The following is a 21,750-nucleotide window of genomic DNA, read 5'->3' as shown; positions in this document are numbered from 1 at the left end:
AATAAAAAATTGTTAAAAAAAAAAAAGAATGTACACCCTTCAGCGTTGTTTGTGTGAATTTAAGGAAATTCAACACGTAAGGACTGCTGTGCCCCCAGCAGAAGACTCCTGCAATGAAGGGCGCTGAGCCCTTGGCCCGGGTTCCTCAGCTACCGCACAACCCAGCATGGACCCAGGGGCCATCCAGCCCAGCCCCTGAGACGTGGGCTCAGGGAAAGCTGAGCTGCTTCCATTTGCGGCTCTGAGAGGAACAAATGGTGTCACTGTGGCCCATTTCATTCAGTCTTAGTTACTTCCTGCAACAACAGAACATGGCAGGTTGATTAACTCTCTTGCATGGTCATCTCTTCCAGCGTGTTGTTACTTCTTGCCATCCTCTGTGAGGTTGGGGCTCTTCCCTTGGCAAGAATGACAGTACCTTGAGGGGTGCCTGGGTGGCTCAGTCAGTGAAGCATCTGACTGTTGATTTCAGCTCAGGTCACGATCTCAGGGTCGTGAGATCGAGCCCCATGTAGGACTCATTGCTCAGTGCGGAGTCTGCTCGAGATTCTCTCTCCCTCTCCCTCTGCCCCTCCCCCCACTGCACTCGCTCACTCTCTAAATAAAAAAAAATATTTTTTTAAAAAAGAATAATAGTACCTTGAATCACCAGGTCGTTAGGAAATGCTATAATGGGTACAGAGCAGGAAGTAAGTGGTAGTGACTATTTTTTAAAGATTTTATTTATTTATTTGAGAAAGAGAATGAAAGAGAAAGAGCATGAGAGGGGGGAGGGTCAGAGGGAGAAGCAGACTCCCCGCTGAGCAGGGAGCCCGATGTGGGACTCGATCCCGGGACTCCAGGATCATGACCTGAGCCCAAGGCAGTTGCTCAACCAACTGGGCCACCCAGGCGCCCAGTAGTGACTATTTTTTTAATAAATTTCTTTGTCACCTTTGTTCCTCAAATCAGATGTCCCTGAATATCAAACAGCAACTGCTTTTTAGTTTATAATCCTGGCTACCTATCATTCCACTGTAAATAACTAGAGAAAAATACATTTTCTAAACCTGTGTTTTTCAAACTGGTTCGTAACCTATTAGTGCATATAAATTCAATTTAGTGGGCTTTTAGTGACATTTTTGAAAAAATGAACAGAGTAGAATAAGAGATCAGAATACAATATAAGTTCCAGAGTAGATACCATCCTGTGAAACGTTTTCAGCTTGTTTGTTAGAACCAGTGTGTTTACATACGCAGGTGAGGTATCGAAGGGACTGTGTGTTCTTTTTTTTTTTTTTTTTTTTTTTAGAAAATTGAAAACTCCTTTTCTAAATTCTAAACTGCTGCTTGGCTTGAACATTTGTGAGGGTTTCAGTGGAATCAGATCAAATGATCTTGTGTGTAACCAGAACAAGCCCTTCGATGGGACCAAAGATGCCAGGAAGTCAGTAGGAGTGAATTCTACAAGCCAGTCAACCAGAGAGCGTCCAGAACGGATTGTCCCTGACACCAGCCCATCTAACAGAGCCCTCCGGAGTTCACTTGGAGAGACTGCAAGAAACAAAATCTACACATTTATCGTCAGCAAATGAATTCTTGCTTTAAAAATTTTAGTTTTCTTCTAATTTAGAGCAGAATCATGCATTTTCCTTAAACCTCCCATTTTTTTTTTATAAGCTGCAGAACTAGTTTATTTCCCACCTGAGTTGTACCTGTGAGTCATGCTAACACATTATGCTTTATGGCAAGACTTCTACTTTACTACTGTGCTGAGTCAGTGATTTAAAACGGAAAAATACTCGAATTTTGACACCCACGTTGTGATTCTTTCAGCACAAGGAGAATATCCTTCTGAAGTGATTGATAATTAGCTTAAAAGTTCTTTCTCCATCTTTCTCCACTTCGTCCTTACCTAAGTTCCCTTTTCCATATTCAGTGACTCTATTTATTCTTGAAAGAAATGCTGAGTGACAGTGTCTTTTTTAATTTTTTATTGTTATGTTAATCACCATACATTACATCATTAGTTTTTGATGTAGTGTTCCATGATTCATTGTTTGTGCATAATACCCAGTGCTCCATGCAGAATGTGCCCTCTTTAATACCCATCACCAGGCTAACCCATGCCCCCACCCCCTCCCCTCTAGAACCCTCAGTTTGTTTTTCAGAGTCCATCGTCTCTCATGGTTCGTCTCCCCCTCTGACATACTCCCCTTTTCTTCCTTGAGTGACAGTGTCTTAGTAGGAAAGACCTGTCAGGTGTCTCCACGTAGACGGTGGGCCCGGGTCTGGCTGCAAAGCCCTTGAACCTGTGTCAGCATCTGGCCCCACAGACTTCCGCCCGCCCCTTCCTGAGGCCACTGGGCCAAGTCACCTTCCCTAGCAATTTCCTTACCGCTCTCCCTGGTGAGTACTCTACTTTTCTTCTTTTTAAAAAATTATTAGAGCTTTAAAAAAATGTTTATTGAGATATAATTGACATATAACATTGCACAGGTTTTAAAGTGCCGATTTGACAAATTTATATATGGGAATGATGACCACCGTCGTGTCAGCTAACACTTCCATCATTGCCATACAATTACCGTTTCTCTCTCTCTCTTTCTAAGATTTTATTTACTTGAGAGAGAGAGAGAGCCAGAGAGCACAAGCAGGGGGAAGGGCAGAGGGAGAAGTAGACTCCCCAGTAAGCAGGGAGCCGGATGCAGGTCTCAATCCCAGGACCCCGGGATCATGACCTGGGCCTAAGGCAGACGCTTAACCGACTGAGCCACCCAGGCGTCCCTATCACTTCTTTTTTTGTAGTGAGAACAATTAAGGTCTAGTCTCTTATTAGCAGTTTTGAAGTATAGAATGCAGTATGGTTGACTATAATCACTGTGCTGTGTGTTAGATTTCCAAAACGCATTCATTTTCTGGTTGCAAGTTTGCACCCTTTAACAGCATCTCCCCATTTCCCCCAGCCCCTGGTAACCACCGCTCTACTCTGTTTCTACCAGTTTGGCATTTTTTAATTTTTTTTAATTTTATTTTTATTTATTTATTTGACAGAAACATAGTGAGAGAGGGAACACAAGCAGGGGGAGTGGGAGAGAGAGAAGCAGACTCCCCACTGATCAGGGAGCCCGATGTGGGGCTCGATCCCAGGACCCTGGGATCATGACCTGAGCCGAAGGCAGGCGCTTAACGACTGAGCCACCCAGGTGCCCCTGGCTTTTTTTAGACTCCATATGTAAGTAATATCATACACTATTTGTTTTTCTCTGGCTGGCTTATCTCACTAAGCATAATGTCCTCAATATCCGTTCATGTTGTCACAACGGCAAGATAGGATCTCTCTCTTTCTCATGGCTGAATAATATTCATATATATATATATATATACATGCACCCCCCACACACACCATCTTCTTTATCCACTTACCCATTGACAGACGTTTATGTTGTTTCCATATCCTGGCTATTGTGAATAATGCTACAATAGACATGGGAGGACAGGTACCCGATTCTTGACATCCTATTTGAATTTCCTTTGGATACACCCCCAGAAGTGGGATTGCTGGATCTTACGGTAGTTTAATTTTTTAATTTCTGAGGAACTTTTGTACTGTTTCCTACAGCGGCTCCGCCAATGGACATTCTCACCCACGGTGCACAGGCTTCCCTTTCCCACACCCTTGATGACTCTTATCTCTTGTCTCCTGGATGAAAGCCAGGCTCATGGGGGAGAGGTGATAGCTCCGTGTTGTTTAAACTTGCATTTCCCTGATAAGGAGTGATCTTGAGCACTTTTCATGTACCTGCTGGCCATCTGGGTGTCTCTTTGGAGTACTACACTTTTTGGATCTTCCTTCATTAACTCGACAGAACTTGGTAGCTGCAAGGATTTCTAATTTCTATCAGGAAGAGGCAATTTGTTGGCACTTAGGGGAAAGATCCTGGTGAACCTTCATTAGCTGAAACCGTGGAGCACTGCCGTAGACAGCCTAAGTGAGACCACCAGAGTGAGAACTGCATTTCCCACCTCCCTGCTGGTGTTCCTCTCTCCTGTTCTCCGCTCTTCTGTTCCACAGACACGGAGTCCACATGCTGTCGTGAAATCCCAAGGTGGCCGCTTCCTGGCCCCAACCTTTTCCCCAGTGGCCCTCTCAATCATATCCAAGTTCCATGTCCCCTGCCCCCATGAAAATTCATGTTCAGGCCTCTGATTAAATGCCTCTCTTCAGGGGCGCCTGGGTGGCTCAGTCGGTTAAGCGTCTGCCTTCAGCTCAGGTCACGATCCCAGGGTCCTGGGATCAAGCCCCATGTCTGGCTTTCTGCTCAGTGGTTAGCCTGCTTCTCTCTCTCCCTCAGCTTCTCCCCCTGCTTGTGCTCTCTCTCTCTCTCTCAATCTAATAAATGAATAAAAACTTAAAAAAAAAAACACAATAGGTCAAATAAACCTAGCCGTGGACTAGGCCCCTGGGTCATGAGTTTGTGCCCCCAGCAAAGTATGGCCATCATGTGTGTTTGTGCCTTGCACAGGGGCCTCGAGTATAGACTAAAATCCGTGTCACACACGTCTCGCCAAGCTGCACGCCCAGGCAGGGGACCACCTCATTGGGAAGAAAGCAAACCCTTCTCTGCTTGATCTGCCTAAAGGAAGAGTGCCCTTTCCTAATTTGCATGAAGTGCCCCTTTGTCCCAGCAGGGAACATGCAACCGAGATGAACAGCATCATGGTAAAGCTGCCGCAGGGCCTCCCTGTGCGGGACCTTCAGCAGTAGAACCCAAGAGTCACACGTTGGTGACCATCTGTGTGATGGTACCCAGTCTCTGCTCGTGGTGTTATTTTCTGGGGTTCTGAGCATAGCTTGATTTACATCCGTGCAACTTTTACGTTGAAAGTTACATGGAAGTACTTTTACAGTAAATCTTATGAAGGGGAAAAAAAACAGGGTTTTATGAGATAGGTTGACCTTGGGGGACCCACTCTAGTTTGGTGACAGCCAGTGGGGAAACTGCATTCCTGGAAGAGAGAACCAGGTACATTTAGGCAGCCCTTGGATCACCCAATCCACCCTTGTTCTGGGAAGGCAGCTTCCTCGGTAGGTTAGCCTGGGGCTGGTAAATGCATCTGCATTTTCAATTATCATTGGCAGGTACTAATGGTTGGCCCAAAGACCACATTTCTCTCCTCAGCCTCTCGCCTTACAGATAGATAGTTTTAAGTCATCGGTCGTTTTTCGCCCCAAACAACCATAAGGGCTAAAAATTTCAGACCACCCATTCTCCCACAGTGACATATGTTGCCATATTGGTGACTCTGTAGCAATTTTTTTCTAGCCTTCTAGTTCTTCTCTAACATCATACAGGAAAGTATCATCAATGAATGTAATTGGTGGGGCCCCTGTGTAGCTCAGGTCATGATCCTAGGCTCCTGGGATCAAGCCCTGCCTCAGACTCCCTGCTCAGCGGGGCTTTGCTTCTTCCTCCCTCTCTGTGCTCTCTCGCTCTCAAGTAAATAAAACCTTTTTTAAAAAAATGAATTTAATTGGTCTGAAATATTTTTCTTTTTTTTTTTTTTTTAAAGATTTTATTTATTTGTCAGAGACAGAGACGCAGAGAGAGAGAGACCCCAAGCAGGGGGAGCGGCAGGCAGAGGAAGGAGCCGACTCCCTTCTGAGCAAGGAGCCTGATGCAGAACTCAGTCCCAGGACCCCAGGATCATGACCTGATCCAAAAGGCAGTTTAACCAACTGAGCCACCCAGGCACTCCAGTCTGAACTATTTCTATAAAAATTTCAGGAGAAATACCCTTTATTTTGCTAAAATTTGCTAAAATTCTCTCTTTCTTATTATATACTTCTACATGCTAATTAATGTCCTTTCAGATTTTATCATTTTTCTCAAATGTCCTTTAAAGCAAAACCAAACCAATCCAAAACAAAAAAAAAAACAAACCAAAACAAAAACCTTTTTTTCTCTTCCAGGATCCAGTCTAGAATTACACTTGCACTTTGTTATCATGTCTCTTTGCTCTTTAATCTGGAACACTTCCGTAGTCTTTTTTTTTTTTTTCCTTGCGAGACCTTGACATTCTTTGTAACAGTATGGCCCAGAGATTTGTACGATGTCCCTCAATCTGGGGTTGTCCAGAGTTTCCTCATGATTAGCCTCGGGTCACGTGTTTTGGCAAGAATGTCTCAGGAGTAATATTGTGGCCTCAGTGTGTCCCGTCAGGAGGCACATGTTAGCTACTCTCCTTGTGCCTTGTGACGTCAACTATGAACACTGGGCAAAGGTAGTGTCTGCCAGGTTTCTCCACTGTGAAGTTATGACTTTTTTTACCTTTATAATTCACAAATATTTTGTAAGGAGATACTTTGATATTGTGCAAGTGGTTTGTCCCATATCCAGGTTTTACCCGGAGATCCTATTGCTGATTCTTGCTTGAAATAACTGACTGTGGAGAAGTCCCAGTGGTGATGTTCTAATTCTATCACGCCTTCTGCATTTCTGTGTTGGCATTCTAACGGCCCGGCATTCTCCTGCACACATTAACTTACATCAGCACCAACTCATTTCCATACTGGATTTATTCTGTAATCCATTTTATCGTTATTTATTGTGCTACTCAATTACTCTCAGATTTGCCCAGGGAACACCCCACCAAACTGGCACCTATCTCCTTTTGACAGGTCCCCATTTTTCTCCAGCAATTCATTTTCTGGCACAGCGATATTCACGAGGTTATTTCTTAATGAGTTCTTGGACAAAATCCCAAAATGTGGCCCAGTGAAAGCAGTTCTGTAGAGAGCCAAGCTGCTATGATCCAAAAACGCTATTGATGGTCTTGCTTGATTCCAGGCTAAAACTCAAAGAACTCAGAGGAACAGGCACTCCACCAGCCATCTCCTATAAATACTGCTTCTTCTAAACTGACTTTTGATAAGATTCGGACATCAGACAATCCAAGATTTTGTTTTCTGGCAAAGGTCAGCAGCACTGTCCAATATAACTTTCTGCAATGATGGAAATGTTCCATATCTGCATTATCCAAGAAGGTAGCCACTAGCCACGTGTGGCTTTTGAGCACTTGAAATGTGGCTAGTGTGACCGAGAAACTAAATTCTTCATTTAAATCTGTTCATTGTGTATGTCCACAATAACCAAACTATGGGAAGAGCCCAGATGTCCATCGACAGATGAATGGATAAAGAAGATATCGTGTATATATATATATATAAATATATATATATACACAATGGGATACAACTCAACCATCAAAAAAATGAAATCTTGCCATTTGCAATGACGTGAATGGAACTAGAGGGTATTATGCTAAGCAAAATAAGTCAGAGAGACAATTATCATATGATCTCCACTCATATGTGGAATTTAAGAAACAAAACAGAGGATCATAGGGGAAGAGAGGAAAAAATAAAACAAGACAAAATCAGAGGAGAGACAAACCGTAAGAGTCTCTTAAGCATAGGGAAAAAACAGGGTTGCTGTGGGGGGATGGGGTAACTGGGTGATGGACATTAAGGAGGGCACGTGACGGAATGAGCACTGAGTATTATTTAAGACTGATGAATCACTGACCTCTACCTCTGAAACTAATAATACACTGTATGTTAATTAATTGAATTTAAATAAAAAATAAAATAAAATATGTATAGAAAATAAATAAAAAGCAAAATAAAAAATAAATCTTTTAAAATAAAAAAATAAATCAGTTCATTATAATTTTAATTTATATAAACACATGTGGCTAGTGGCTGCCATATTGGACACAAGTCTAGAGGGAAGGTTTCCTATGGCGTTGATAGAGGAGGGATTTAAATATACTAGAGGAGAGGGGCGCCTGGGTGGCTCAGTCGGTTAAGCGTCTGCCTTCGGCTCAGGTCAGGATCCTGGGGTCCTGGGATCCAGCCCCATGTTGTGCTCCCTGCTCAGCGGGGAGCCTGCTTCTCCCTCTCCCTCTGCTCCTCTTCTTCCCCCACCCTTTGCTCATGCTTGCGCTCTCTCTGTGTCTCTCTCTCAAATAAATAAATAAAATCTTTAAACTATATATATATACACAAACACACGCATACACATAAATATACACATATATATACTAGAGGAGAATGATAAAACACAGCAGTAAATGATTAAACAATTAAAGAATTTTCTGGAGGTATTGAACTCAGAACTCGAGAACAGCTGTATTTCTGCATTATTTAAATTGTAGATTGCAAAATCACAATGCTCTACTGAGGCAACTCCTGATTTGTGACAAATCATCAAAGCATCAGCCTATGGGATATTTGTCCCCGTGTTCTTTCGTATAGAGACCCTGCATCCACATCATCAAAAAGTTATTTCAAATCGGTAGTATCTGGGGGGCGGGGGGTAGCGATGGAAGGAGGGAGGTAAAAAAAAAAAAGTCTTATTTTCTGTTTCCTCAACAGTCTTAATTTTCCTTAAGTATGCTTTATTTACGAATTGGTTATATACTTGGTGGAAAGACAAACAGGGTTGCCTGACCCTGAAGACTTCGGTTGCCTGGCAACAATCTGATGAGCCCAGAGCCTCCTCTCCCAGCAGGAGGGGCTGTGCCCAAAGGCAACTTCCTGCAAGGCCAACAGGTGCTAGCGACAGCTGACACCCTGTACAGCTTCCATCCAACCTCAGACTGCCCGATGCCCAAGCAGACATCGTGTCCCAGTTGGCAAGGCCACTGTCATGCTTACTCTTTAAAAAGGGAAAGCAGCTGAGTGGGGGTGGGGGACTGAGTCCTTTTGGAGTCCGGATCCACATTAGTCCCAGCGGCCTCGCCCCGTGTCCACCCACACGGTGCTGAGGTCGGACACCGGGCATCTCTTCAACCTCTGCTTTCCTGTGCTGGCCTGCCCTGACTCTCACCATTGTTTGCTCAAGCCCTTCGAAGGACACAGTTTTAATAAAAACAATCTAGATTTTCTCCCAGATAGCTGACATCAAGGAAAATCATCCATGAGAACTCAGTGTATTTATCATAAAGAAAAGAATCACTTTTGAGATCACTGTGGATGACATGGTAAGAAGATTTCATTGTTAATTTCCTGATTTTGGGTGCTCGTTTTGCTTAGGTAGGAGAACGTCCTCATTTGTAGGAGTTACAAACTGAAGAGCTCAGGGATGATGGAGCATTCTATCAGCAACTTACTCTCAAATGGTTCAGGACAGTTTCTTCTATTCTTGAAACGTTTCCATATGTTTGAAATTATTTCAAAATCAACAACAAAAGAAGTACGTCAAATAAGAGGGCAATGGACTCCCTTCTCCGGAGATAACACGCTCCCTGGTGACACGCCTACAGGAGACGTGTTTGTGTCCCCCCCCCCCCCGTGTTTGTTTCCCACTCTTTCTTCCCAATAGAACCCTGGCTGTGTTTATCTAGCCCAGGCTCCTCTGCAGCGGGGCACTCCGTTCTGGGCAATGAGATGGAAGCTGACGGTTTGTGGGAAAGCTTTTGCTTTCTTGATACAAGCAAGTGACACCTCCAACTGTTACCCTTACCTTTCTTCCAGCCTGAGAGGTAGAAATGAGGTTGGTAGAGTAGCCTTCATCTTGTGATGATGAGGCAATAAGGATGAAAGCCAACACTCCAGGGTGACAGAGGAGAACTGTGGGTCCCTCCCGATGGCCACACTGAACGGCCCCACCAGCTCTGGACCACCCGCCTCTGTGTGCTTGCCATGTGAGAACTGTGAGCCCCTTTCTGTTTCAGCCCCTGTGGCCAAGTGTCTAGTTATTTGCAGCTGAGGCATTCCTATGCATTTATATATGTATTTATACACATGTGGGTTTTAAAAAGATAAAGGGATCATAGTATGCATATTGTTTTGCATATTGCTTTTTCAAATTTTTTATTTAATAATATGTCTTAAGGATCTTTCCATGTCAGTTCTGGTAAACACAGTATTTCAGAGTATGAAGAAATCACAACTGATCCACTCCCCTATTGATCGTTTCTAATTATTAGCCCTTGCAAGTGATATTGCCTGGTATAATCTCATAGTATATCTTCCTGCATGTGTCAATATTTCTGTAAGAGAGCCCTAGAAGAGGAATTGCTGTACTGTGTGCGGGGCGGGGGGGGGGGGCATTTTGTTAGATGCTGACAAATTGCTATCCCAAGACTGTACCTTCAAAGTCCTTCCAATAGAGTTCAGAACCCATTCACCCATGCACTTACATAAGCAGAATAGTGTCAGCTTTTAAATGAGTAATTTTAAATGTGTCTGCATTTGCCAGACTCCTAGTGAATTTGAGCACCTCTTCATGTAGTTCAAGGCCATTTGTATTTCTTTTGACTATTAGTATCCTTTTGCACATATTTTTACTTAATTTGTATCTTCTTCTTGTTGATATGCAGGAGGTGGTTTGTTTTTTTTTTTTAAGATTTTATTTATTTATTTATTTGAGAGAGAGCACAAGCAGCGGGGAGGGGCAGAGGGAAAAGCAGGCTCCTCTCTGAGCAGGGAGCCAGATGCAGGGCTCGATCCAAGGACCCTCCCCCCCGCCCCCCCCACCCCCGACCCTGACCTGAGCCAAAGGCAGATGCTTAACCAACCGAGCCACCAAGCACCCCTGTGCAGGAGGTTTTTATGTGTTAAGTGGCAGACAGTCAGGACAATCTACAGCCTTTCTATCCTGCAGTCTTTAAGCTGATGTCTGCATTTGTTACCGTGGATCCTAAGCTTAGAGTTTCTCTGGGGCTCCCTTCGGAGAACAGCTTCCTTGCCAACGGTCCTCTCATGCACCTGGGTTGAGTGGTGTATCTCTGCCTTCTTCCTAAATCTGATGCCCTTTGCTTTCAATATTCCAGAACCCCTCCCCCCCAAACATTCTGATTCTTTTCCAGCCCAGTTATAGATTTATTCTTTTAAGAAATATATTATGTATCATTTCAATTGGATTTTAGGAGAGAGGGAGGGGAGATAAAGACAAGTAGTAACTGTGTCCTCTGCAGAGGAAGCTCGTTCTGCATTTCCCACAGGTCTCTGGGGTCATTGTCAAGAGTAAGCTTTCAAGTCGAGGAGTAAAAGAATAGAATGTCCTCCACCCGCCACCAAAGGAAAGTAGTTCAAATACCAAGAAGAGCTAATGAAAATTTGTGGATTTTTCAGAAAAGAGGGAAGATAAAAGTCATTTATTCCTGAAGGCTAGAGCTCCTGTATGTTTAAGTGGCTAATAATAGACTAATAAGTTATTAAAGAAATGTCTTCCTCAGTCGTTTTTAATTAAATGCAAACATCCCTGGGCTGCTGATAGAGGATTCACTACTTAAATTTACAAATGATGTTGAATTTGACATCGGGATTAGAATATCAAAAATTAAAACTAAGGCACATGACTGAAAGCCAGGTGTTCAGGAAATGACTTGAGGAGAATTTACACCATGGAATCTTCATATCTACGTCTGAATTTATTTGAATATATAAATGCACTATTTTTTTTTCCAAAAGGAGATCTTTCTGATACCTCTGAAAGTAATTAGAAACAGCAGCTTCCCCTAGAAATGTGTTCCAAAGCCCTGGAAGAAGAGACGGGAACCCCGATGGGGCTATGATGCCAAAGTCCCTAAAAGACTAAGGTAAGTCAGCACTGCTGGGTGGTGGTCAGGACAAGGGATGCAGGTCCAAGGGCAGAGCATATCAGAGCAGGGGACAGAGAGACATGCAAGAGTAACCTGTATGTCCCGCAGGCTCAGCCCACACGGGGATGGAGAAGCATTGCAGGCCCCACTCATCTTGGCCGGGGGGCAGGAGAAACAGAAGCAGAAGCAGTCGTGAGGAGCAGGGTGGGGGAGCTACCAGAAGACTGTGTGCAAGCGCCTGCAGTAGGAAACTGAGGCCACCCCACCCTCACTGCATTCCTCAGGCTCTCCGGGAAAGCCGAACCACCGGCATGTGCAGAAATGGATACAAAGAGATTTACTTCAGGACTTGATTCACCCTATTGTGGAGAATCAAGGATAGGCCAGCAGTCTGGAGACCCAGAGTAGAGTTGATGTTGCAGCTCCAGTCCAGAGGTAGGCAGACTGCTGGCAGAATTCTTTCTTCTTTAGGGGATCTCAGTCTGTTTACTCTTAAAGCCTTCAACTGATTGGACGAGGCCCACCACACTGTGGAGATAATTAATGTGCTTTACTCAAAATCTGCTGAGTTAAATGTTTTTTGTTTTGTTTTGTTTTTAAGTAGGCTCCACACCCAGCGTGGAGCCTGATGTGAGCTCCCAAGACCCTAGAATCAAGACCCGAGCTGAGATCAAGAGTCAGACACTTAACCAACTGAACCACTCAGGAGCCCCTCCTGAGTTAAATGTTAATGTCATCTAAAAAATACCTTCACAGTGACATCTAGACCAGTGTTTGAATATCTGAATACCGTGGCCCAGCGAAGTTGACACATAAAACCAACCATCATATCCAGCTTTCTCCTGCGTTCTTCCTCAGCTGGTCAGGAGACCCAGGATGATGAGGAGGGCTGGGTTTCCTGTGGCTCCAAAGGCAGTGAAGAAATGCCATTTGGTTTTGGTCATCATTGCCTGGGTCTGAGGAAAACCTGCATTAGAATAAGCATTGGGAACCCATCATGTTGTGAAAAAATTAACATTATTACCTCATTCCATATGCCCAGTAGGGTGGTCTACGCTCAGCTGTTGTTCAGATTCCTGACAAATCCCTCCGTCACCCTCAAGCCTCAGTTCCCACTCTTCCAGAAGAGAGAGGGGCCATTCTTTATTTTGCTGTGGTTGTTCTTATTACAAGAAGAAAAGAGGGGCGCCTGGCTGGCTCAGTTGGTTAAGCATCTGACTCTTGATTTCAGCTCAGGTCATGTTCTCAGGCTCGTGAGATCCAGCCTCACATCGGGCTCCGCACTCAGCGTGGAGTCTGCTTGAGATTCTCTCTCACCCTCTCCTTCTGCCCCTCCCCCTGCACTCTCTCTCTCTCTCTCTCAAATAAATAAATCTTTTTTAAAAAAGAAGAAAAGAAAATATCAAAGCTTTCTATTTTTCCTTTTCCGGAGGAGAGAGCAAAGATTGATCTCTCCACCAACCTCTGAGCTTTACATTTCTTCTGAATGAAAACACGTGCCTCTGGGGAAGAAAAAAAATGCATTTGTGAGCTTAAAAGTGTGTAATAGAGAGCGTCCCAGCAGAAAAGTAATTATATATCATGGAGAGGCTGGTTGAAGGGAAGGTGTAATGTTTGCCAGAGCACTGTCCTGGCTTTCAAGGGGAATTGGGCCATTATAATAAGTAAAGAAACCAGAATTGGGCCATTATAATAAGTAAAGAAACCACCGGATCATTAATCAGGTACATCTGGATTCTAATTCTGGTTCTGCCACTGACTGATCATGTGACCTCAGGCAAATTGCTTCAGAGTTCTTCCCCTCAGTTTTCCAAATCCTTGAGATGGAGTTAATAATACATGCCTACATCCCAGAATGATTGTGCTTATTAATTTTGATAATATATATAAATGTGCAAAGTGCCATGTAAATGCAAATAACTATCGTTTCTTTGGATGGAGACAGTTGTTCTATGAATAAAATAACATTGCAATTGGGAAACTAAGGTTTATGTCACCTACCTGATCATTTTTTATCTTTAATTAATAGGTAGTGGAAACTCTAAGTAAAACTTGCTAAGCCTCTGGAAAGAGATAGCGTTTGGAGCCATTCGGCTATAAATTTTATGAACTATGGAAATGTTGATTTAAATTTTTATTTTTCCTTCAAACTTGGAACCAGAAAGAACAGTAGTGATGTTGAGGGGCTGGAGTTACACGGCAGATATATAATCTATCCAGCATCTCTCCTGTTGGGAACTTTCCTTCCATTCCAAGTGTGTGGACTCCACCCGAGTGTGAGGCTGTCAATCACGTGGACCCTCTTTCTCCTGTGCAGGCGGGTGTGTGGCCCAGGCTGGCCAATCAAAATGCCCACCTTCCTCGACCCAGTGACTCGTCCAGGGGAGGTCATGTGACCTAACCTGACTCCTGAGCGCTTCTACGGCGTTGATATAAATGCTGAGGAAGACAGGTCCTCTCTCTTCTTTGGGACTGTGAGCATATTGTCATTGGCTTCTTAGCAAATGAGTTGTGCCATGAGTGGAACAGTGTCCCCTCTACCCCCAAATTCATGGCCACCCGGAATGTCAGAATGCAACCTTAATTGGAAGTAGGGTCTTTGCAGGTACAACTGGTTAAACATCTTGAGATGAAATCCCCCCGGAACAACACATCTATGTGCCAGGGAGCACCAAGGATCGCCAGCAACCACCAGAAGCGAGGAGACGCCGGGGATGGTTTCTCCCTCAGAGCCTCCAGAAGACACCAACCCTGCTGACACCTGATTTTCGACTTCTGGACTTCAGAACTGTGAGAGAATAGATTTCTCTCCTTCAAAGCCCCCTCGTTGGTGGTAGTTTGTGATGGCAGTCCTAGGAAACGAATACAGAGTGTTCTGCAGAATTCAAGAAGTTGAACAAACACTGTGGGCCTCAGGAAAGGTGGGAACTAAGGAAGCCCCAGGGACCTGGCTGCAAGTGTGTGGACCTTCAACGTCATGCTCCTCTGTGTCCTGCAGCCTCATCTCTGGCAGTCTCCCTGTCTCTCAGTTGAAATAAAGTGAGAGAAAAACAATCTGGCCAGTTGATGCCAGATGCCTTCCCTTGGTCAAATCACTATGGCTTAGGAGAAAGCCAGGCACTGTGCGGACCCACCCCTTGTGGAAAGGGGAAAGTTCTCACAAAAGGGCGGTCTCAGGGAGCCTGGATATTCCAAATCTCATCTACTGCACTTCGGTCAAGTAGCAGGTCATTGAGATAGACTCGTGGCTTCTAATTCCATCTGATCATCATAATCCCCTAGGAAACTTATAAAATTGTAGATTGCTGGGTCCCACCCCAAATTTACACGATGGGAATCTCAACAAGTATGGCCTGGGACTTTTTTTCCCCAAAAAAGTCATTAGGTGATTATGGTGATGAGCCAGTAGGAATAGTGGGGCCATGCTAAATAAAGTTGTTGGAGAAGATTTGTCATAGGTGTGATTTGAACTGGTCTTGGAGCAGGCATACAATTTTGTTGGCACGAAAGAGTGAATTCCAAGCAGATTTTTAAAGATTCTATGAGTCCTCATAGATTAAACTGCAGTGTGCACCCAGAAATAGCTGCAAAGGAAAGATAAATGGGTGAGTAAGTTGGCTTTGCAACCTGACTTTGCCATATGGATTTGTCATTGAATTTATTGTATGCTGTCATTTCATGATCGGTTCAACCCCTTTCATCCATGTTTCAGTGAAAATTGTGTAATATCCCTGGGAGGAATCTGGGCACGTGCACCCTTGAATTCAAAGGTTTTAATGCAATACAGTGAACGCCACCCTGTAGTACCTGGATTTGAATCAACATTTTATAACAGAAATAACTGACATTCTGCCATAATTTTTTAAAAATATCTTAGTCAAAAATCACTCCTCACCAAAAGATATTTTGGCTTCATTCTTATCAAGAGCAGTGGTTTGAAACTTATCTGATAGTTGTAACTGAAATCTTGGATGTACTTTTTCTAAATATTTGCATTCCAGAGGGTGGCGTTCTCTAAATGTCACTCGTGCACTTGCATAAACACACACACACACACACACACACACACACACGCGCGCGCGCACAGAGGCAACACTCCCCAAGGTCCCCATTTAGAATAAAGGACACTGCTAACCAAACTCACTGCTGTCTAACACTTACTAACACTACGTGCTGTGGATAATACAGCATTGATGCTTTTACAAAATAGGTAGCCTTGAATGCCCTTTGGAATTTAACCTGTAGGTAACAGAGGACTTAGAATCTGATCTTACCATAGTGTGAGCCTGGGAGTGAATAGCGGTTGAACACTTTCAGATTGCTTCCTGGGCATCAGCTACTGTTCTAAGTGCTTTTGTTAATTCATTTAAACCTCACAACGAATCCATGAGCTAGGTTCTATTATGATTATCCCCACAAAACAAATGAACAAAGTGGAGTACATAGAGATTACTTAATGCATCCAAGTCACATAGCTCACAAATCATGGTGCCTGGGTTCAACCCAGGCAGTCTGGCTCTAAAGATGTGGTGTCATAAGAAATATATTTGGCCTTTGTCCCTGGTTCCTGGCACAGAGCTCCTAAAACCCTTGGAATTTCCGGAGTGATAGGGATGTCTTTTGTTACTTGTCATGAACCTCTTTTGACCACATCTGAGTTTATGCTAATGAGGCGACTTAGGAGAGAGCCCCTACAGAGCCTCAGGTGGGGCCGATCACCAGAAAGAACAAGTAAATAGAAAGTTGGAACTTTGGGTCCCATCCACCCACCTCTCTAGGAAGGGAAGGGTGGCTAGAGACTAAGCTCTATAAAAACTCTTAAATAACAAGGTTTGTTATGTTTCCTGGTTGGTGCTTGGAGGGTGGTGGCCCAGAGGCGGCCCAGAAACTCTGGGCTCCCAACCCCCATACCTTGCCTTCTGCATGTCTTTCGTCTGCTGTTCTGAGTTATATCCTTTATAATAAAGCAGTAGACCTAAGTGAAGTGTTTTTCTGAGTTCTGTGAACTGTTATAACAAATTGTTGAACCCAAAAAGGGAGTCACAGGAACCCCTGGTTTATAGTGGTTGGTCAGAAGTGTGGGTAGCCGGGAGCTATGACTGGCAACTAAGGTGAGAGCAGTCTTGTGGGACTGAATCCTTAAATCTGTGAATCTGGTACTAACTCCAGGTAGTTAGTGTCCAGCTTGAATTGAATTTTTGGATTCCTGGTTGGTGTCTAGAGAATGGGTTGTTGGTGCTCTCAGCTTCTCTTACCCTCTCCCAGCGGTCATGGTTGAGCCTGGGAAAATGGCCGACATCTCCCAAGGAAGAGATAAAGAAGAAGAGAAGTTAGTTAACTACAGAACTTTGAAGAATCTTCATAGTTGGGACTAAACAGAGGGCGAAGGAGACAGAGAAAAGGTCAAAGAGATTGGAGAACTCTGCACCACAGGGTCAGAGAAACAACAGGAACAACACACGGCAGGGGCCAGATGCCTCCAAGACTTCAAGAAGAAGAAGCTCCATGGAAACTTTTTACTGGACTTCAGGGATATTAGTGACTTTCAGAAGTGCAAATCTGAGGAGAACCAGAGTCAAGATCCACAGTGCAGAGGATTCAGGTGTGACCAGCCGTGGCGGAATAGAGATGGCAATGATGGGAAGACTTGTCTTTCAGATGGTTTGCTGTGGAAAAGAATGAGAAAGGGGTATAGTGATAAAAGGTAGAATAGGGACCACAGTAAAGTATCCTCCAAACTGAGAAGGCACTTTGAGACCAAAAGACAGAGCAGGACCTTCGGCCACAGATTTTCCAGAGTGAGGGGATGAGCAGAGGTCACTGTGGTGAGGACAAAGGGTCTAATATTTAACAGACCTCATGGCGCCGTGTGTGCCCCGCAGTGGTGGGCGTAGAAAAGATGTTATCTCTATTCGTTATGTAAACAACTTTGGGAAAGATCAGAACAGGCCTTCCCACATTCCTGTCAGGGCATGCATTAACCCCCAAGGGGCGCGCAACATATTGTAGCCCTGAGGGGGGGTCACCTCGCAGACAGGATCAAGATGGCAGGCCAAAGATGGAGTCAGCACTCCTACAGGTTGGAAATAATAAGTTATCAGCAAAGTATAAGGCCTTTGTCTGTATGTTTGCTCATAGGGAAACAAAGACATGGTAGGTGCTCAGGTAACTTGCACACAAATGAAAATAATAGCCCACATTTATTTTGTGTTTTCTATACACCAGGCACTATGCTAAGCACTTTATTTATATGAGCTCATTTATTATTTCCTACAATCCTATTTGAAGTAGTGTTACGCTTATCATCATCTCAGTACGCTGTGGGGAAACTGAGGCAAAGAAAGTTTAAGTCCCTTGCCCAAAACTGGGCTCTTTGGCTGCTCACTACTGCCCATAACGATGGGCTTGAAGATCAGATGGAGACAAGACTTTTAGAGGGCCTAAGCTTTAAAACTAAATCCAGTAAATGGCATTAATATTCATTAATGATTTTCTGTATTATCCAGGGAATGGGTATAACCATGAGAGGTATTAGGAACAAAGCCTTGAAGATTTAGAAGATAAAAGAGCATGATACAAACAACTCTCTTCCTCACCACTGTTTCCTCGGCAGCCAGCACCACGTGCCTAATGGGAATTCCAGTGATATTCGTTGAAGAATAAATAACTCCAAGCCACAAATTAAGATAATCAAATTGGCAATATTGATTGCTCCTAACAAAATTTTTAGTTATGTTGAAAAGAAAGAAGTAGTGGGAGAAAAAAGTAGCTATTTTTAAAAAGTACATTACGCAAACAATGAATCATGGAACACTACATCAAAAACTAATGATGTAATGTATGGTGACTAACATAATAAAATTAAATTAAATTAAAAAAACAATAGTTTCTACCTTAACAGAGCCAACTATCTATTTTTACAACCCACTTGCCTTTATTTTCTTTTGAGGAAAATATGGGACAAATAAAAACAATTATTGGGAAAGGAAAAGAAAAGTATATTCTGTAACTTCTTGTTAACCTTTTCACATGAAGATTGCTTCTTTTTAAAATCTAACTCTAAGGGGGCCGCCTGGGTGGCTCAGTCGTTAAGCGTCTGCTTCCGGCTCAGGTCATGGTCCCAGGGTCCTGGGATCGAAGCCCCGCATCGGGCGCCCTGCTGCTCGGCGGGAAGCCCGCTTCTCCCTCTCCCGCTCCCCCTGCTTGTGTTCCCTCTCTCGCTGTGTCTCTCTCTGTCAAAGAAATAAATAAAATCTTTAAAAAAATAAAAATAAAAAATAAAATAAAATCGAAATCTAAGGGATATTCCTTACCATCCCTGTCTTTGTCTGTCCGGATGGCTATAAAAGAAAATCCTGTAGGCTGAGGGGCTTATAGACGACAGAAATTTACTTTCTCATAGTTGTGGAGGCTTTAAGTCCAAGATCATGGTTCCAGCCAATCTGGGTATCTGGTGAGGATCTGCTGTGTCTTCACCTGGTGGAAGGGGTGAGGGGGTCTCTCTCGGGCCTCTTTTATAAAGGCGCTAATCCCATCATGAGAACAGAGGTCACCTGCCCGCATGACCTGACCACTCTCAAAGGCCCACCTCTGCGTATCAACACCTTGGGGGTTTGGATTCAAACATATGGATGTGAGGGGAGGGCACATTCAGACCAAATCCATTTCTGTTCCTTTCCTCTCCATAAGAGTTCTTAGGTTTTGTGTGTGTGTGGGGTGTGTGTGTGTGTGTGTGTGTGTGTGTGTTATTTTTTTTATGTTATTTTTTTTTTTAATGATCTATGTTGCTGAAACAGCAGAGGGAGCTAAACTGAACAAACTTGAGATTGATGCTATTGTCCAATGCTTCAGAGGCACAAAATACATGAAAACCAATCATGTTAGTTTTCCATTCTACCAGAAACAGGAGCAGGGGAGTCGCAGTAGTTAAAACAAGATGCTGGAGCTGAAGCGTCGCTTTTGTGTGTTGAGAGAGCCTAACTCATGCAACAGCGCCTTCTGGAAGAGACTGTGGGAACAGCACTCCGACTCTTCCTACTGAATCCCATCCTGGGGGAGACAAAGGGGCTGGAGGGCTCTGTGCATGTACACCACCTCCAACATTTGCAGGCCACCTCGGAAGTGGTCGGGTGAGGAAGGGAGTTCCAGACCACCTGGATCTCCTTTCACTACAACATAGACTCCATTTATGGGTAATGTAATTCCTGATATATTGGGGGTTAAATCTACCTTTCTATTTGTCCCATCTGTTTCATATATTTTTGTGATGGTTCATTTTATGTCAGTTGGCTGGGCCATGGGGTACCCAGATATTGGGTCAAACATTATTCTGGGTGTTTCTGCAAGGGTGTTTCTGGATGACAGTAACATATTAATTGATAGAATAAAGCAGATTGCCCCCACAATGTGGGTGGGCCTTGTCCAATCACTTGAAGGTCTGGATAGAACAAAAAGATCAACCTTCTCCCGAGTAAGAGAATTATCCAGCAAACTGCCTTCAGACCTCACCTGCACCATAAGCCTTCCTGGAATTTCCTTAAAAACTGATACAATCAACATTTCAGAACTTAAAGAAATAAACTTCAGTTATTTGGGAAAGTACATGCACTATCTCATTCCCTGATTATAATGCTGAATGTAACAACAAGTTGTTACTATCTGCTTATTATTAGACTTACTGGTCCACTTATTAATTCAAAACTTTCTCTCATTCCAAAAGAAACATAGCCAGAGTCACACAGGAAATATTTGGGGAGTAGAGGTCATTGTCTCAATTTTTTGATTGTCCATTTACTGATCCAGGCACTAAGTTAAAGACGGTGCATGAGGCTTTTTTTCCCTGCTGTATCTGAGAGTTCTCCACGCACTTTTTTTTTCTTTCTTTTTTTTTAAGTAGGCTCCAAGCCCAGCGTGAAGCCCAGTGCAGGGCCTAAACTCACGACCTTGAGATCAAGATGTGAGTTGAGATCAAGAGTCAGATGCTTAACCGATTGAGCCACCCAGGTCCCCCTCTGCATTCTTCATTAGTGCCATACCTGCTAATACAGAAGGGGCCAGTGCATTGCACTTATTAATATGCTGAAAATATTTGCTCCCAACATCTGTCATTTTGCATAACCATGAATACAAACCACAGACACCATCTGGGATGTCAGAGCAAAGGGGAATGTGCCTGTTTGAAATTCTCAACCAATTTAATTTCACAGTTTTTAGAAGTCTTGTTTTTCTTCCTTGATAATCATAGGGAAAATAATTAACAATTATCCTCTGAGTGATAAAATTACTACAAATTAAGAAGCTGTTATGACTATAATTTACAAATAATTACGTGACAGGAAGGAGCATGAACAGTGCAGAACTAATGAAACAAAATTAATTAAAGCTGCTGAGAGATCATTTTGCTTTTTTATTGATTCGTTTTGGTCCCTTAAAGACAGACTGCTGTCCCCAAGATGCTTTATGGCACTGAGAACTACGATTCCAAAAGACACCCGAAGATCTTGCTCACAGATGCGTGTGGCAAGTGTGTTGAGCTGCGTTGCCAGAGGCACAGGGCTTGAGGTCTCATCGGAAGCTTCCGGAAAGCAGAACGGTCTTAATGCAAAATGTTAAAACCATTGACATGAACATGCACGAGGGGTGAATATGATGATGTTTAAAGCAGTGCTTCTTTACGGGGGCGGGTGACCTCAGAAAGACAACAAAGTGAGACCTCTGAAAACGATTTCAGGTCTCAAGGAGACACCCACATCCCAAAAAACGATTCTAGACACAGACCTTACGCCCTTCGCAAAAAATTCAAAATGGAGCAAGACCTACACGTAAAACGTACAACTATAAACTTCTAGAACATCCTATGAGAGAAAACCTAGAGGACCATGGGTGACTCTGAATAATTACGAATAAAGCTGCATACACATCCGAGTGCAGATCTGTGGGTGGACGGAAGTCTTCAGGTCCTTGGAGTACATCCCGAGGAACATGATTGCTGGATCCTGGGGTAAAAGGATGTTCGGCTTTGTGAGAAACTGCCAAAGTGTCTCCAGAGTGGCTGCACCATTTTGCCCCAGGACCAGCCGTGACTGAGAAGTCCTGGTGCCCCACGTCCCTGCTGGCTTCTGGTCTTGCCAGCGATCTGGGCTGTCACCGTTCTGATGG

The 21,750-nt window shown here is 43.7% G+C and overlaps 1 long non-coding RNA gene across 4 annotated transcripts in view; it reads left to right on the top strand.

Moving 5' to 3' along the window:
- The first annotated feature begins 2,133 nt into the window (after window positions 1-2,133).
- LOC112834820 (uncharacterized) overlaps window positions 2,134-21,750 on the top strand; it is a 30,119-nt gene continuing 10,502 nt past the window's right edge. For 2 of the 4 annotated variants that reach the window (XR_003211037.2, XR_012381205.1), the window contains exons 1-2: window positions 2,134-2,388; window positions 11,462-11,589. This is a non-coding gene — a long non-coding RNA (uncharacterized lncRNA). Of the gene's footprint in view, window positions 2,389-9,467; window positions 9,700-11,461; window positions 11,590-11,700; window positions 12,028-21,750 lie in introns of those variants that run through there. The other 2 variants (XR_012381206.1, XR_012381207.1) reach the window with 2 other exon arrangements.

The sequence above is a fragment of the Callorhinus ursinus genome, unplaced genomic scaffold (assembly GCF_003265705.2).
Source record: "Callorhinus ursinus isolate GAN/ISIS: 27379988/994484 unplaced genomic scaffold, GSC_fseal_2.0 scaffold17, whole genome shotgun sequence".
In the NCBI taxonomy this organism is placed as follows: domain Eukaryota; kingdom Metazoa; phylum Chordata; class Mammalia; order Carnivora; family Otariidae; genus Callorhinus; species Callorhinus ursinus.
Note: the sequence above shows the minus strand (reverse complement) of the source record. Positions and strands in the feature narration are given on the sequence as shown.